The 16,211-nt window shown below is 33.7% G+C and overlaps 1 protein-coding gene across 3 annotated transcripts in view; it reads right to left on the reverse strand.

Annotated features, from left to right (window-relative positions):
* The window catches only part of USP22 (ubiquitin specific peptidase 22), a 245,338-nt gene that overhangs the window by 115,037 nt on the left and 114,090 nt on the right, over nt 1-16,211 (reverse strand). The window lies entirely within an intron of this gene.

Raw genomic sequence — 16,211 nt, forward strand, 5'->3', positions numbered from 1 at the left:
AGGGGGGAGGGGTTCCTTTGTATCCCCAGCATTTGCGGCAGTAATTGGTACATGGTAAGTGCTTTACTGATGAAGAACCTTGACTTTCTTCAGATGGAATTCTTAGAAGTTTCTAATTATATAAATCAAACAGTTTTCTAAAGCACCAGATGGTGTCTTCTAACTTGAATGGAAAAAGTTTTCCATCAGTATTGTATATTCATTAACAATGGGCTCCTTGCAGCTGGACATTAAGGTATAAAAGCCAAATAGAATCCCTTACAGCAGAAAATTCTTATAAAGGTGACCAGCTTATTCAGGGAAGAATAAAAAAGAATTCAATGGAGTAAAAAATAAGCAGGCAGTAGATATCCTAATTTGAATGGATTTCATTGGGGTAGCTAGCCCCAACCCTCAAGTATCTGAATTCAATTCTGGACTCAGACACTGAATACTTCTTAGCTGTGTGACTCTGGGCAAGTCGCTTAATCCCAATTGCCTCAACAACAACAACAACAACAACAACAACAACAACAACAAAAGAATGGATTTCATTTAATTGTTCTAACATTTGATTAAAATCTCTCAAAGACCCATAAGCTCTTTTTCAGAGTTTTTACACAAATTCTAACACCATACTATACTCATCACTGAGATCAGTTCTGTGGGACAAAGCATTTGAAAACTAAAAGAACTAAATTAAGTAGAAAGACTTGATTATTACAGACTAAAAGGATTAAAATAGGACTAACAGGCCAGCTACATGATTAGGGGGGAGGGGAGGGGGGAGAGGAAGAAGGTGTTTTAACACTGAAATGGTTCTCTTTTTTGGGGGGAGGAGTGTTGAAGTGGGGTAACTACGTTCTACTAAGCTCTATTCTATAATAGGTGATTATTTGTTTTTGTTTTAAATAAGAGTTTAACTTGAGAGAACTTAAAATTGGATAAATGTCCTAACAATTACCTTTATTTTCTTTAAATAATAATAAATAATAACCTCTTTAAACAGTGATGTCACCAAGCATTTATTAAGTGCTTGCCTGATCTAGGGCAATAAGCTTGGCAATTGTTATAAACTAAGATATGCATACGTAAATTGAAAAAAAAAAACTCCAATAATCAATGTTCTTTAAACATAAAATGTCCATAGTGGTTTTTAAGCCAATATAATAATAGACCTATTAAAAGGGTTCTATCCTATCTAACTGCAATAGGAAATTTATCAAAAGGAATGTCTTATCTACTCCAACTAAGAAAAGTATATAATTGTTCACCTTTGGCCAGATTGAAAAAGGAATACTGGGATGAAATGATTGGTTGAAAGGATTAGTTTCAGGAAGATATTTCTTCAAGAACACATTAACATGACCATTATTTTTGTTCCATTTCACACATCAAAAAATATAAACAAACTATCTTTGCTTTTCAGTGGAATTTCATCTTTTGTTTCAATCTGTCAGTCAACAAGTATTTAATTGCCATAAATTTTCACAGTTAGTATTAAAATATAAGTTCAAAGTTCCTTGGGAGATATATAATTTCAATTTGGATTAGATAAAAATAGCAGTCTGGCTAGACCTCAAGGAGCAAAAGTTCAATTATCATCATCAAACCATTCCTACCTCATACTATGCTGTTCAAGTTCCTCATATGGCCTCCATAAATACTCCAGTAGCTAATTAAGTACTATTTATAAACACATTCACATGTTTTCACAGTGTAATTCCATAGTCATCAGGAAAGCCTCAATTTAGGCCTCTCGTGCTTCACTAGCACAGAATCAGAAACAGCAAACACCTATTTTTTTTTTTTTTTAATGATCTTGCTCAGATCTGCTGAAGTCACTGAACAGTACCTGGAACCTAGAAGAACGTGACCATGAAGAAACCAAGAATCTATTCAGAGCTAGATGTTTCTTAAGAGAAAGCTAAGTTTCTAGCTTAAAGTATAATTTTTAAAAGTTTTCAAAGTCCTCATTTTTTAAAAAGCCAACAGAAATAATGACTAATTATAATGCTGCTCTAAGGAATGAATCTAGAAGAAATGACTTTTTGGATTCTCTTTAGCTTTCTCTCTTCTCTCTATCCCTGAAAAGGAACAAACTCATTCAAACCAAAAAAGTTGGTTTGAATGCAGTCTTCTTCAATTCAGGAGCAGTTGACAAGTCATTTCTCAATACTGCTTTTCTAGTCCTCACCTCATTTCTCTCTTTTAACAAAGAAGCACAGATATGCAAAATCCAGCCAAGCATTTATGTCTGAAAACATATGTTATATTCTGCACTTATAGACTCTAACCTCTCCTACAAGAATGGAAAGTATGTTTCACCATTTTTTCTTTATGACTAAGACTGCTCAGTAGAATGAAACCAAGTATAGCTTGCTCTGTCTATCATTACTAACAACATTTCCAAGGCACTTCTAGATCACTGAACATAAAATCTTACATAATTTTGACATATGTTCTACATTTTTCTGTCATTTTTTAAAATAATGGTAAAGACATTGCCTACTATGGAACTGAATTTTTTTTTAATAATGGTTGTCTACTGTGGAATTAAAATTTTTTAAAAAATAAATTAGTAATCAGTATCAGTAAAACAAAAAATTATAAAGTCTACTTGTTACCTCCTAAATGGCATAATCAATGATACACATATGTATAGATGTCAACAGCTAATGCTTTTTCTTCACCTGTTTTTGAAATGCTTATCATTTTATTCATTTTTAGACACAAGGTGAACTGTCCCTCAATACTTATACTTGCTTTCTCTATATACAAAATTGATCTTATCCAGATCCTTTCCCCATATTTGCTTTCTTTAGTGTGATATCTATCTTCTCTTTAACCATATTTGAGAATGTGATTTATAACTCAGGTATGGTGTTTCTGATGGTGTAAAAGAATATATCACAAAATGTTTGCAAATGTCTTTCCTTCTTTTGGATGTATCTCATCTCAATTTCATCCTTAAATTAGATTAATTTTTGCTATATCTATACATTCTATTGTTTCAATGTTATTAAGTTCTTTAAAATATTTATTGTTTCTATGATATATTCTTAAATATATTCAGTTTAGGAGGATGTTATTTTGTTTTTATTGTGAATGATGATTTAATTCACTCCCCATTTTATTCTAATCACTACTAATTAGTTTTGTAGGATTCCAAAGGGGTGATAATTTTTTAGTTCTGACATTAGGCCAAAAAGGTGTGAATTACAGATTGCAATCCACTTGCTTAATCATAAATGCTAACTGGAAGACCTCTACCCAAATCTTCCTTGTTATGGTAACCAGCCATAGTATGGTGGAGGTGATTCAAGGCCAGGGAAAGCCCCCCAGCTATTTTTGTTGTTTCTCTGTTGCCCAACATGGGAAGATGTAGTGAGGTGAGTACTTGGCTAATGAGTGACCCAGGTGGCAAGACTGTGGCCTGTCAGCCCATGTAAGATGTTCTGACATCTGCTTGTAAACCTAACCCAATAAGCCTGCTCATATGTTTGGTAGGGCCTCTTAAAAGATCAAGATAGGGCCTGTAAAAGTCTAGCCCATTTGTGTCAACTAATAGTATTCTATATTTTGTGTAGATCTTCCTAGAGAGCCAAGGGAAAGGTCTATCAATCAATGAAATTTTGTACTTTTGGTTTGTTTCACTTGTACTGTCCAGGTTTCAAGCACTATTTAAGGCTCTGGAGAAAGAGGGGATCTCAAATTGTGAGAAAGATCCGAGGTCCATCTTATTAGAAAGAACCATGGACCCTTTATTAAAGTGTCATTGATTCAGAGCTCTGCCTCAATATTATTTTCTTTTAGATTAGACAATTGTGAAAAACTCCACACTATTTAATATAAAATAATATAAAAGAAGCTGAAGTCAGATTATGGAGGTCCTTGAATATCCTTTAAGTGCTAAGCAGTTTGGTTGCTATCTAACAGGCAATGAGGAAGCCACTTAATTCCAAAACACTTACTATATATAAGTTATTATATATAAACAGGATGCCAGGATCAAAAAGTGATAATCTCTGCTGTCAAATTTATGTTCTATTATATGATGAAGAGGGCATAGATTCTAAAGAGTAGCACAACATGATGGAATCTACATTTTGCTAAAAGTAACTGACAAAGGAAAAGGAACGCCTAAAAAACTGTAGTAATATTGAAGATAATGAGGAGACATACAAGGAACATTATGGAGTTAGGGGAAAAAAAAGGACTTGATAACTTTGAATCTATAGTAACATGAAAAGCAACAGACAAGGAAGACTGTTATAAGAATGGGTTATATATTTGTAAGAGAATTAATGTTAAATTTTAGAGAATTAGTAATTGCCTGCAGGACAAATGTGAACTACTCCCATCTTTAACTCTTAACTGCTCTGAATACCAACACTGACATCCATTTAGAAATTCTATATTTTAGTAACTATGAAGGCTAATGGTGGAGCATAAGATGTCTTTGTGATTAAAATGCGATCAAATAACTTAAAGTCTATAATCATTAACAATGGATGATTTTTTCCCCCCAGAGGAAAGGGGTATTTTCTGGTAGATAAGCTTTAAGGATCGATTTTTATTTTAGCTGGCCAAAAACTTCTAGCAAATATTCCCCCTTTGCTGTTAGCCTAAATTTATCTAAGAAAAAATTATGCTTTCCCTTTCCTGAAAAAAGCCATACTCAGAACCTGAAACCATCCATTTATCCTGTACCATGGTTATATAGAATAAAGTTAGAAATATAAAGGAAGCAACAGAGATCTTTAAGCTCAAAAAAGATGTCAAAATCTACACAATAAAAATTCATGTGCTTTACTAATTGGAAAGATCTCTTGAGTAACATGGCAAAATGGAAAAGAAATAGACTTGAATTGAAACCAGGAAAACTGAGTTTAAATCCTAGATCTGAAATTTACTACATTTAGTTCAGACTCCAAACCCCCAAGATCCAACTTCTTGTATAAAATCAGATCATAACTTTGACCATTTCCCTCAATATCTATGAGTTACTGGGGGTGGGGAGGGTCAGGCACATATAAAAGTATTCTATAAAACATCAAATGTGACTAATATGGTCTTTATTTATCTAGAATTTCTAATGAGATTCATTATCTAGTTTCCTTAGCTCACAACAGATGAGAATCTGAAAACCATAAGTTATTCTAAAGGCAGGTACACTGACAGAAATATTTAATAACAATTAATGAAAGAGGAATCAGGAAAACTGTACAAATCAGAATAAATAACTCAACTAATATTTAATGCTGATAATAAAAAAGCAAAACTCTTCAAGGGTAAACTTCACCTGCAGGAAAATTTGCTTATGAATTTTCTATTTGTTTTAAAAGAATAAATATCCATTAACAAGTATATTTTCTTTCCCTTCTAACTTCTTCCCTCAACTTGAAAAGGAAAACAAAACCCTAGTAACAAATATACATAGTAAACCAAAACAGATGATGGACCTGATTGAATCCTGATCCAGAAATCTAAGAAAAAGCAAGTGGATCATTTTGTGGCCCAAGTCAACACAGTGAAACAAGGAGGTCTATGGATTTTCAAAGAGAGATCTAGCCAGGAGCTCAAAACATCCCAGAACATTAACAGCACCTAAGGCTTGAAAGAGCATAGAAACTGCACACTGGCAAAAGATGAAGCTCAAGATCCCAGAACCATAGGGGGCACCACCATTTCATAGACACTGTGGAACAACTGCCAACTAGTAGCTTTGTCATTCACTATCCAGTTCTGAATGGCAAATCTAGGGCTGACTGACATGCTGGGATACAAGAGTTTAAAAGCCCAAGTAATATATTGTGCAACAGACAAGTTCAGAATCAAGCAGCAGCCTGAAGCCTGTTGAGGAAACAGCAGGGCAGGAATCCCAGATTTACATTCCTGTCACTCTGAACTAGCAGAGCTGCCCAGCAGACTAATAGTGGTTGAATACAGCTCTAGTCTACTGAAACTCACAGATGACAAGCCCCATAGCTTTGACAAAACTTTGCAGAGATCAGACCAGGAGATAATGATCAGACTTTGCCCTGGACCAGACCACTTTGGGAGTTCAAAGTTTCCCAATTTATCCCTGAGATCCTAAAATAACACAACATTCAACATCTCAAAAAACAAAACAAGAAGATCACTTTTTCCCTACAGAAATACTGCAGAGTATAAACCTAACTTCAAATCCCAGAAAGAAGGCTGAAAAAATGAAACAACTTCACCATAACAAAACTATTATGATGGCAAATAAGTTCAAGACACAAATCCAGAAGAAGAGAGTAACTTCAAAGTTATTTGTTAGCAAAGTCTCATAGAAAAACAGAGCTTTGGCACAAATTTAACAAGAATTTGTGCATGATATGAAGTTATTTTTTTTATTTTAATGAAATAAATAATGTCTTTTAGATGAAAAGAGAGTGCTAGAGAAAAAAAACAACAACTAGAAAAGACATGAGAATGATGGAAGAAAGAATCAGAAAAGTGAATTAACAGCTTAGACCAAGCATCAAACTCTGAAAATTAGTATGGGACAAATAGAAACTAAAAAACATGCTACCTACCTCCTGATAAAGAGATAAAAGATTCAAGAAAGCAAATGTGTTTTTTTTTAAATGTAAGGACAACATGGAAATTTCTTTTGCTTAAATTTGTAATTAATTTTTTTTTTCTTTCTCAATTTGGATGGAGAAGGGAAAGAGGATAGATTCTTGCTGATTGAAATGTTTTTTTTTTTTTTAAAGGGTCAAAAGAAGGATATCTTGAAAGGTTTCTTAAGTTATATTGAGAGTAAGAACAACAAAAAAGGTCTACTACTTTGGGTGATAAGTGCCAACACAAAAAAGTAGGAAGATTCAATTCCTTTTGTGATTATCTCAATTAAGAACAATAAGCTTCAGATCAAAACAAAAATGGTAGACAAAGAATTAAAACCCAAGGTAAGTTATAAAATAATAAGATCATTTTATTCTTCCTTGTTTAATTACATTCTACTTAATGCTTATTCTCTTCTCAAGTCCTCTGCAACTTCCCCTATTATTTTTTCTTAGTAGAGAACCTTACTTCTACTTTGCTAATAAAGATCATTCATTTTAAGCATCATAGATTATAAGTTCCCCTGAAAAAATTATTTCAGAAAGCATTTATTAAGTACTTAATATATGGTAGGCATTATGGTTATAAAAACAAGAAAATGGGGGCAAAGCCAAGATAACAGAGAGAAGAAGCAATGAAGCAAGCTCACTTTCAAACAGATATGGGAAAAATGAAATTCTGATGGGAAAATTCAGAAAAGATCACAGTGAGTCATATACCTATCCCAGCTTAGCAGAGAGAGAGAGAGATAGACAGTCTATGAAAACAAGGAGAGTGCAGACCAGCACACTGCTTGGGAGCTCTCAGTACATAGAGGGCAAGAGAAGGTCCCAGACCCCTATCACTACCCAGCAAACCCATATTGAAGCACAGATATGAAGATAGGAATGAAGTGGAAGTTTTCTTTCTTGCCCACTATTCAGTTCTATGTCACAGAACCAAAGTAGACTGAGAAAAAGACATACTCTTGAAGATGGGATTCTCAGATACGGAAGCCCTGGGCTTACACAAAGAAAAGGATTAAGTTCAGAAGTTTGCAGCAGATCCTAAACTCAGAGCAGGATCTTATTTGCAACAAACAGCACAGTTTAATAACACAGGCAGAAATAACACAAGGAGATACTAAAATTTTGTTACTCTGAATCAACAGAGCTTTCTAGTTGACTGATAGGGGGTAAGTACACAGCAGCAACCTACAAGTTGTAGAAATCAGACCAGAGGAATGATATTCAGACTTTATCCACCCAGACCACTTTGGAAGTTTGAACATTTCCAGGTCCCCAGACTGAACTTGAGATCCTAGAATAATACAACATCCAAAACTCTAAGAAAATAATAACAGAACCAGCTCAGATCTTCCATCCAGAAGGGTTACAGAGTCCAGTCCTAACTTTGAGTCTGAAAGTGAAAAAGTAAGCAAAAATAAATAAAAAATCTTGTCATAAAGGACTGTTAAGTAAGGTCAAGATATAAATCAAGAAGAGATTAACTCTAAAACTTCTACAAGTATTGCATCAAAGGAAAATACAATGTGGCTACAAACACAATTAAATTTCTTGGAACAAAGGTTGCATGAGTTTAAAATTAAGAGTTAAAAGATGGTGCTTTTTTTTTTTTTTTTTTTTTTTTTTTTTTTTAAATAGCATGAGATTATTTTAGGATCTCAGGGATAAATTAGGAACTTGCAAACTTTGAGCACCCAAACTGGTCTGGTCAAGCCCTGGTTTGGACTCTGCAAAGTTTTGTCAAAGCTGTGGGACTTGTCATCTTTGAGTTTCAGTAAATTACAAAATTTTTGACTAAGCAACAAACTCCCAGAAAATAAGAACGGACTAAATTAAGGCCAATGCTTATATGAGACTACAAGAAAAAATTTTTTTCCTTCTCAGGGCAATAGGGATTATGACTTGCCCAGGGTCACAAAAGCAGTAAGAATGGGGCCAAATTTGACCTCAGATCCTCCTGATTCCAAGGCTAGTACTCTAGCTACTATGCTACCTAGCTTCTGATTATGAGAAATATTAAAAACAAATTAAAAGACTGAAAAAAAGAAAATTAAGGTATTTGCTAACAAACAGCTTACATTCAAAATATGGGGTTAACACGTGTCCCCTCTGAACCCTATCACCCCTACGAACCCAAGGTTCATAAAGGGAGCCTCATTAGACAAAGTATGGGAGTGATTCTGATGTGTCTTGATGAATTTATATATTATAGTTATGGCATATAAATGTAATGCAGTACTATTATGCTGAACTGAATGCTATCACAGTGTAATGACCAAGCACAATGCTTAATGACATTACATGTTCCACACTTCCTGATAGGGGAAGGACTCAAAATGCAGAATGGTACAAATTGCTATTTTGGGGGGGAACACAACCAATATGTAAAGTTGTTTTGATCAATAAGACATGCTTGTAAAAATATTTTATTTTTCTTATGCTTTCAAAATGAGAGATAGGGATGGAGTGGGGGAAAAGGGCAGATTATGGATGATTGAAAAAAGAAAAAAAATGAAAACAGAAGTGTCGTTGCAGGCTTCCTCCTAACAGCTAATATCCCTCCTACCACAATAGTTCCAATAACTATGTCCACCCTAACAAAACTCTCAGCCCTAATTGCAACCGTCATGGGCATCCTAATCGCAACAGAACTTAACACACTAAGAAACAAAATACCAATCAAACCCCTTATCCATACACACAACTTCTTGAACAAACTAGGATATTTCACACATATCTTCCATTGACTAAAACCACTAGCAGGTCTACAACTAGGCCAACACATTGCTACCATACTCATTGATCTGGAATGATACGAAAAAACAGGGCCAAAAGATCAAGCTAACTTACACAGTTCCATATCTTCAGCCGCTACTTCTATCCAAAAGGGGCTTATTAAATCTTACTTCCTTCTCCTTCATAATTTCCATAATATTAATTTTCCTAATCATATAATTAAAGACCTCGAATAACTTCCAAAACTACTAAGATGGTAATAAATAAAATCCAACCTAACAATACTATTGCCCAACCCCCACAACCATACAATAAAGACACCCCATTTCAATCCTGACCTACACAATAATTACCTAACGAGTCAAACAACTCTACAGCTGTAATGACCTCAACACCTCACCAGACACTATAAATCAAACCACTTCCATTAATAAAGTAAGCAATAACATACTAAAAGCCACTAAATTACCTACCCAACTCTCAGGGTACTCCTCAGTAGCCATAGCGGCAGTATGACCAAATACTACTAAAATTCCCCCCAAATAAATAAAAAATACAATCAACCCCCAAAATGTGCTATTTAAACTCACAACAATCGCAAAACCCAGACCCCCACTAACCACAAGATTTAGGCCACTGTACACAGGAGAAGGCTTAGAAGCAAAAGCAACAAACCCAAAAATCAATAACAAAGATAATATAAAAACAAGCATCATTTCCTCTGGCTTCTGGCTGCATTCCTCTGCATATGAATAAAGATTTTCATCATGAAGGGAAAAGGCAGATTTCTGATCTGAGTTAACCATAAGCATTTCCAATTGTATTCCATTACATTTTAGAAATATAACATACTGAAATATATTGAAATGAAGAATGGAGGGGTTCACTAGAAGGAAATAGGGATGCTTAGCCTGAAGAAGAGACAGGGATAGGATAAGAGAGACATGATCGCTGTCTTCAAGATATAAAAATCAATTTATTCTGTTTAGCTACAAGTTGACAACAGCAGGAAGACAGATTTCAACTTCAAATAGATGAGGAACTTCTTAACAAAGTCATTAAAAATGTATTAAAGAGCTTGGTATCCAAGATGTATAGACAACATGTTTATATAACAATGCTCCAAATCGCTAAAAGAGAAATGGAAAGCAAAATTCCAAAGTTTTGTCTCACACCAGGAAAGTGGTAAAGATGACAAAAATAAAAATAGTTGTTGGAGGAGTTATAGGAAGAGAGGTATAATAGGGCACTGCTGACAAAACTTTAAGGAAGAGAGTAGTACACTGGATATAGTGCTGGGTCTGGAGGCAGTCACACACAGTTATTAGATGATTTAACATCTATCAGTCTTTATTTCCCCAAATGTAACCTGGGCATAAGAATCTTCCAGAGTTGTTGTGAGGATCAAATGAAATAATCTTTATAAAGTATTTAAGTACATTTACTGGCATATAGCAGTCATTTAATAAATGGTATTTCCTTTTTCCTTCCTGTAAATAAATATTAGGAAGCTATGTGAAATTAAGCAAATAAAGTGAGCAAAATTTCCATACTCTTTGACTTAGAAGTTTCATTACTAGACAAATATCCTAAGGATTTCATAAATAAGGAGAAAGTTCTAATATACACCAAAATATTTATAGCAGCACTTTTTGTAGTATCAAAGAACTAGAGACAAAGAATAAAGCTGGAAAATGACTAAACAAATTATGCACAAGAATATAATAAAATGTTATTGTGCTGATGTGATGACAAATGTGATGAATACAAAGAAGCATGGGAAAAAAAACTCATAAATTGAGAGGCACAAAACAAAAGTACACAGTGAAAAATTACCAAGTATGGTCCTAAAGAAGAAGTAAGAGAAGACAACCCAACTGCAGAGGTGGGAGAACTACAAATTATGGGACATTCCATATATTTTCATCTTTTTTCACTGTATTGATTAGTTCATTCCTGCCTTCTCCCCTCTTCCTCTTTTTTGAACTTTTCCTTCAAGAACTGTTAATATTTTTTATGTATTGGATGGACCACTGAGAGGAAAAAAAATTTTCCACTGGGAAAAATTTTGGTTATATAAAACCATATTATATCAATATAAATTTATTTTAAAAGAAAAAAGAAATGTGTGAATGTGTTGGGACAGTCTATATGTGGACAGTGAATTTTCTGTAACTGGAAAGTTTTTAAACAAACTGAAAGACCAACTGCTACAGGTGATATAGAGGGAAAATTCAACTTTCAGGTAGGGTTCTATTAGAGCTATCTGAGGCCTGACACCAAGACTATATAATTCTATGATATTTTTATAGGATGACTAAATCTTACTAGTCCATTAGCATACTGGTATTGAAAATGCAAAACATAATGAAATATTGGTATTTTTTTTAAGTAAAAACACTTTAGTAGGACTTTATCACAGTCAAAAATAACACTACATTTAGATAATGACAATAATTTTAAATAAGGCATTCCTGTTCTGTAGATTCACACTTTTTAAATGAATTCTACATACTCTCCATTTCTAAGTATGATATAACTATCAGGGTCATTTTAAGTTTTTAACATAGACTGTTTCAAAACTGGTACTTAAGAACCCATCATACAAAGGTTTGTTTCTCATTCTGAGATAATGAAATTCTGATGTCAGATGGTAATCACTATAAAATCACTCACTGTTAAATTTAAAACTAAACATTAACATACAGGAACAACAGCAAGAAGTCCTAGATTGTTGATAACTATCTACTTAGCTTAAAAATCCTTCTAGAAGTCAGTATTCTGATACCTTCAGGTGAAGAATAAAAATGGGATAAAAATCCAGCACAATATCAATAAACAGAGGGTTAGAAACAAGATTCTACACAATCTAAAGAAATTAAAAACTATTAACAATTGAGCTCTGCTTATGAATTCTTTTCCAATTTGAAAACTCAATACTAGCTCTTAAGCTGCTGCTAAAAAATATATATATAAAAATTATAATAAAAAACCCATGCAGCATGTTAAAGATCATTAACAAAAACTATCAGGAAAGAAAAAGAAACCATATTTACTTAATAAGAGCTATTTAAATGATGATTGTTGGAGGGGATGTGGGAAAACTGGGACATTGATTCATTGTTGGTGGAGTTGTGAACGAATCCAACCATTTTGGAGAGTAGTTTGGAACTATGCTCAAAAAGTTATCAAACTGTGCATACCCTTTGATCCAGCAGTGTTACTACTGGGATTATATCCCAAAGAGATTATAAAGAAGGGAAAGGGACCTGTATGTGCACGAATGTTTGTGGCAGCCCTTTTTGTAGTGGCTAGAAACTGGAAACTGAATGGATGTCCATCAGTTGGAGAATGGCTGAATAAATTGTGGTATATGAATGTTATGGAATATTACTGTTCTGTAAGAAATGACCAACAGGATAATTTCAGAAAGGCCTGGAGAGACTTACACGAACTGATGCTAAGTGAAATGAGCAGGACCAGGAGATCATTATATACTTCAACAACAATACTAGATGATGACCAGTCCTGATGGATCAGGCCATCCTCAGCAACGAGATCAACCAAATCATTTCTAATGGAGCAGTAATGAACTGAACTAGCTATACCCAGAAAAAGAACTCTGGGAGATGACTAAAAACCGTTACATTGAATTCCCAGTCCCTATATTTATGCACACCTGCATCTTTGATTTCCTTCACAAGCTAATTGTACAATAATTCAGAGTCTGATTCTTTTTGTACAGCAAAATAATGTTTTGGTCATGTATACTTATTGTGTATCTAAGTTATATTTTAATATATTTAACATCTACTGGTCATCCTGCCATTTAGGGGAGGGGGTGGGGGGGGGTAAGAGGTGAAAAATTGGAACAAGAGGTTTGGCAATTGTTAATGCTGTAAAGTTACCCATGTATATATCCTGTAAATTAAAGGCTATTAAATTAAAAAAAAAAAAATAAGAGCTATTTAAACTTACCATTAGGCATTAGAATAAAATGTTAAGATTTAGACTAATCTTTCTCCCAACACTTTACTAAAGTCTTCATTTTCAAGTCAACTTTTTAGAGAATATTTTAGACATTTTTATGGATATTCAGAACTCTTACACATGACAATGCCATAACAAGAGCTCACTTGTGTGTGTCAGGTATAACTGTTGTAGTTTCTGATGAACAGTACTATTGCTCAAGTGCTGGTATATTTCTGATGACCTATGAAAAAAGAATGTATGTTTTTTAGAAGCAACGAAGAGGGAGGTAGAAGTGTGTAGAGAATTCTGTTAAAGGAAAAAATATCTCTATCCCCTAAGGATTTCTGCATTTCTTTATAGAAAAATGGACTTTGCAAGGGGAAGTTACAGTACACAAAAATAATATATTTTAGAATTCATTTATCCAGTGGAATCCAAGATAAGTTGAATTCCATATGAACTAAGAACAAGTGAAGCAACAATAATTAACAGGTATAGTAAATGTATTACATTAAGACAAGAGTTTGCATTCAGATTTGGCATGTGCAAAGCTAATCAAAGTGAGAGCAAAAAACTCTGTTAGACTATATAGGAGAGATAATTGAAAGACAATCTGGGAGGAAGGAAATCTGCAAGCAACATGGAGATCTAAGCAGATTAAATGTGACTTTAAACAAATATAATATCCTACAATCAGATAGATATTAAAGGAGAATTAATTTATGAATGCACAACAAACCCCATTCCCACATCTTGAAGTTGTAGCTATATGGTTTCAATAAAGTCCTTAGATAAGTCTAAGTTCTAAATAATTCTAAGATCAATCTCAATGACAGGAGGCCATAGAAGGCTAGTTATAGCAAGACACTAAAATAAGATAAATTTTTGGGAGTGTAGTGGTAAAATTTTTGTAATCTGGGGAAGGATTGGGTTGTGACAGAAAAAGAGAAATTATGGAGGTAAACAAGTGCTGCAAAATTCTAAAACTGTTGTATCCTTACTTAGGATACAGTCTCTGTTCAATCTTGTTCTGTGACTATTTGTTCCTGGTTTTAGAGTAGAAATCAATGGAAAAAATAGGATTATACTTACAGACTTATTTAGACAATGCAAGGGATACTTAAAAATTAGAGGAAATCTATGATTCATTTCAAACATAAGATTTCAATGAAGCCTATTTTGAAAAAATGAAGAACTGAGTGCACCCTCACTCCAAATTCATATTTTGTCATGGCTGAAAAACTACTTCATTTCTTGCTTTATTGGAGCATAAACATGTAAACTTCAATAAATTTGTGTGCTCTCAGGTCGACTTTTGCCAAATTGTATACTGCCCAGTTACAGCATTCAAACAATTGGATCTTTGTCCTGTAATGTATAATAAAAATTAATAAATTTTTAAAAACCAAAAAACACAACAACTGCCCAGTTACAGCATTCAAACAATTGGATCTTTGTCCTGTAATGTATAATAAAAATTAATAAATTTTTAAAAACCAAAAAACACAACAACAGAACTCATGCCAAAAGAAGGAGAGGACTATTTCATTAACCTGGTTGATCACATTAAACTGCGTAAATTTCTAAATATGCCCATGCTAAAATATCTGTCCACTCTTCCATCCATTCCCCCAACTCATCTCCACACTACAAGATGATACTAGGTACTAATATATGTTAGCTTTCTAAATAATTTGTATCTTGCAATCACCCCACTGAATAGTTATGTCAAATACATAGTAGAGTACTGAACTATTTGAAGCTTTACAATAGTTATAATTACAGTTGACCTAAAAGTCAGACATTCAAAGACAATATTGGTAAGAGAATCTAATTTTTTGAAAATGGCATTATTCTCTGCTATGTTAATTTAATATTTATTGAACACTCCTTTAAAGACCTACTCTGATAACATGTAATGGTGTAGAATTTCACCCTGAGATTTTGGAAGACTCAATCAACAAAACACAAGCTTTATCATTTGGAATGTTTGGAGCACAGGAAAGTATAATAGAATAGTAGGTTGCTGAAAAGCTTCTTAGGTTCAGGAATGTTAATTCCCAAAAGAATGGTTGCCAAGTGATATACATTTGTTCAACCATAGTGGCACCTGAAGCCTGTGAGACTATTAACTTAGCTCTGAATCTTTCCTCATTTGTAAAATGGCAATATTAAAATGGGAAAGGGTTGTTGTGAGAACCTAAATAGATACATAACAAATATATAAATACAGAAAGCATTTTATCAACTTTAAAGCATTATATAAGTAGATAATATTGACTACTGTAATTGTGACAAAAATATAATCCGTATCAATGGGGAGTATAACCATACTGATTCTATGATAGATCCTCCAGAATTAAAATACATAGAGAGTTGGAATGATGCTATAGATTTAGCACTGGACAAGATATTATGGAAAATATAGTAGAAGTGAAAGGTCAGGCTCAGAGATGTAGTATTTCATAAAAATTAATCTCATAGCATTATTAATAACTAGAATGGGGGGGTGGGAGTGGGGAAGAAATTATTGTCCAGTTAGGAAAATATTGCAATAAAACAGGTATTACCTTGGACTAGAGTAGAAATAGTGAGAATGGAAAGAATGGGATAAATTCAAGAATTATCATGGATGAATCACCAGAATTTAGTAAATGATTTCATTTAAGAAGTGACAAAGTGGCAGAGATCAAGAAATGGGCGGTCTGGAATTAGAAATGTGGGTCATAACTAAAGGCCTTTTATGCTTTCTCTAAGGGAAAGGATAGATAGATTAGATAGAAAGACAGACGAGCAGGCAGATAGGGAAAAAGGAGTCTAAGAATCAGACTTTGGAAAACAATCACAACTTAGGAGCTAAGTAGACTATAAATCAGCCAAAGAGATAAATAAGAATAAGGAGTAATATAAATTACAGGTTTC

This window comes from Sarcophilus harrisii, chromosome 1, assembly GCF_902635505.1.
Source record: "Sarcophilus harrisii chromosome 1, mSarHar1.11, whole genome shotgun sequence".
Classification (NCBI taxonomy): domain Eukaryota; kingdom Metazoa; phylum Chordata; class Mammalia; order Dasyuromorphia; family Dasyuridae; genus Sarcophilus; species Sarcophilus harrisii.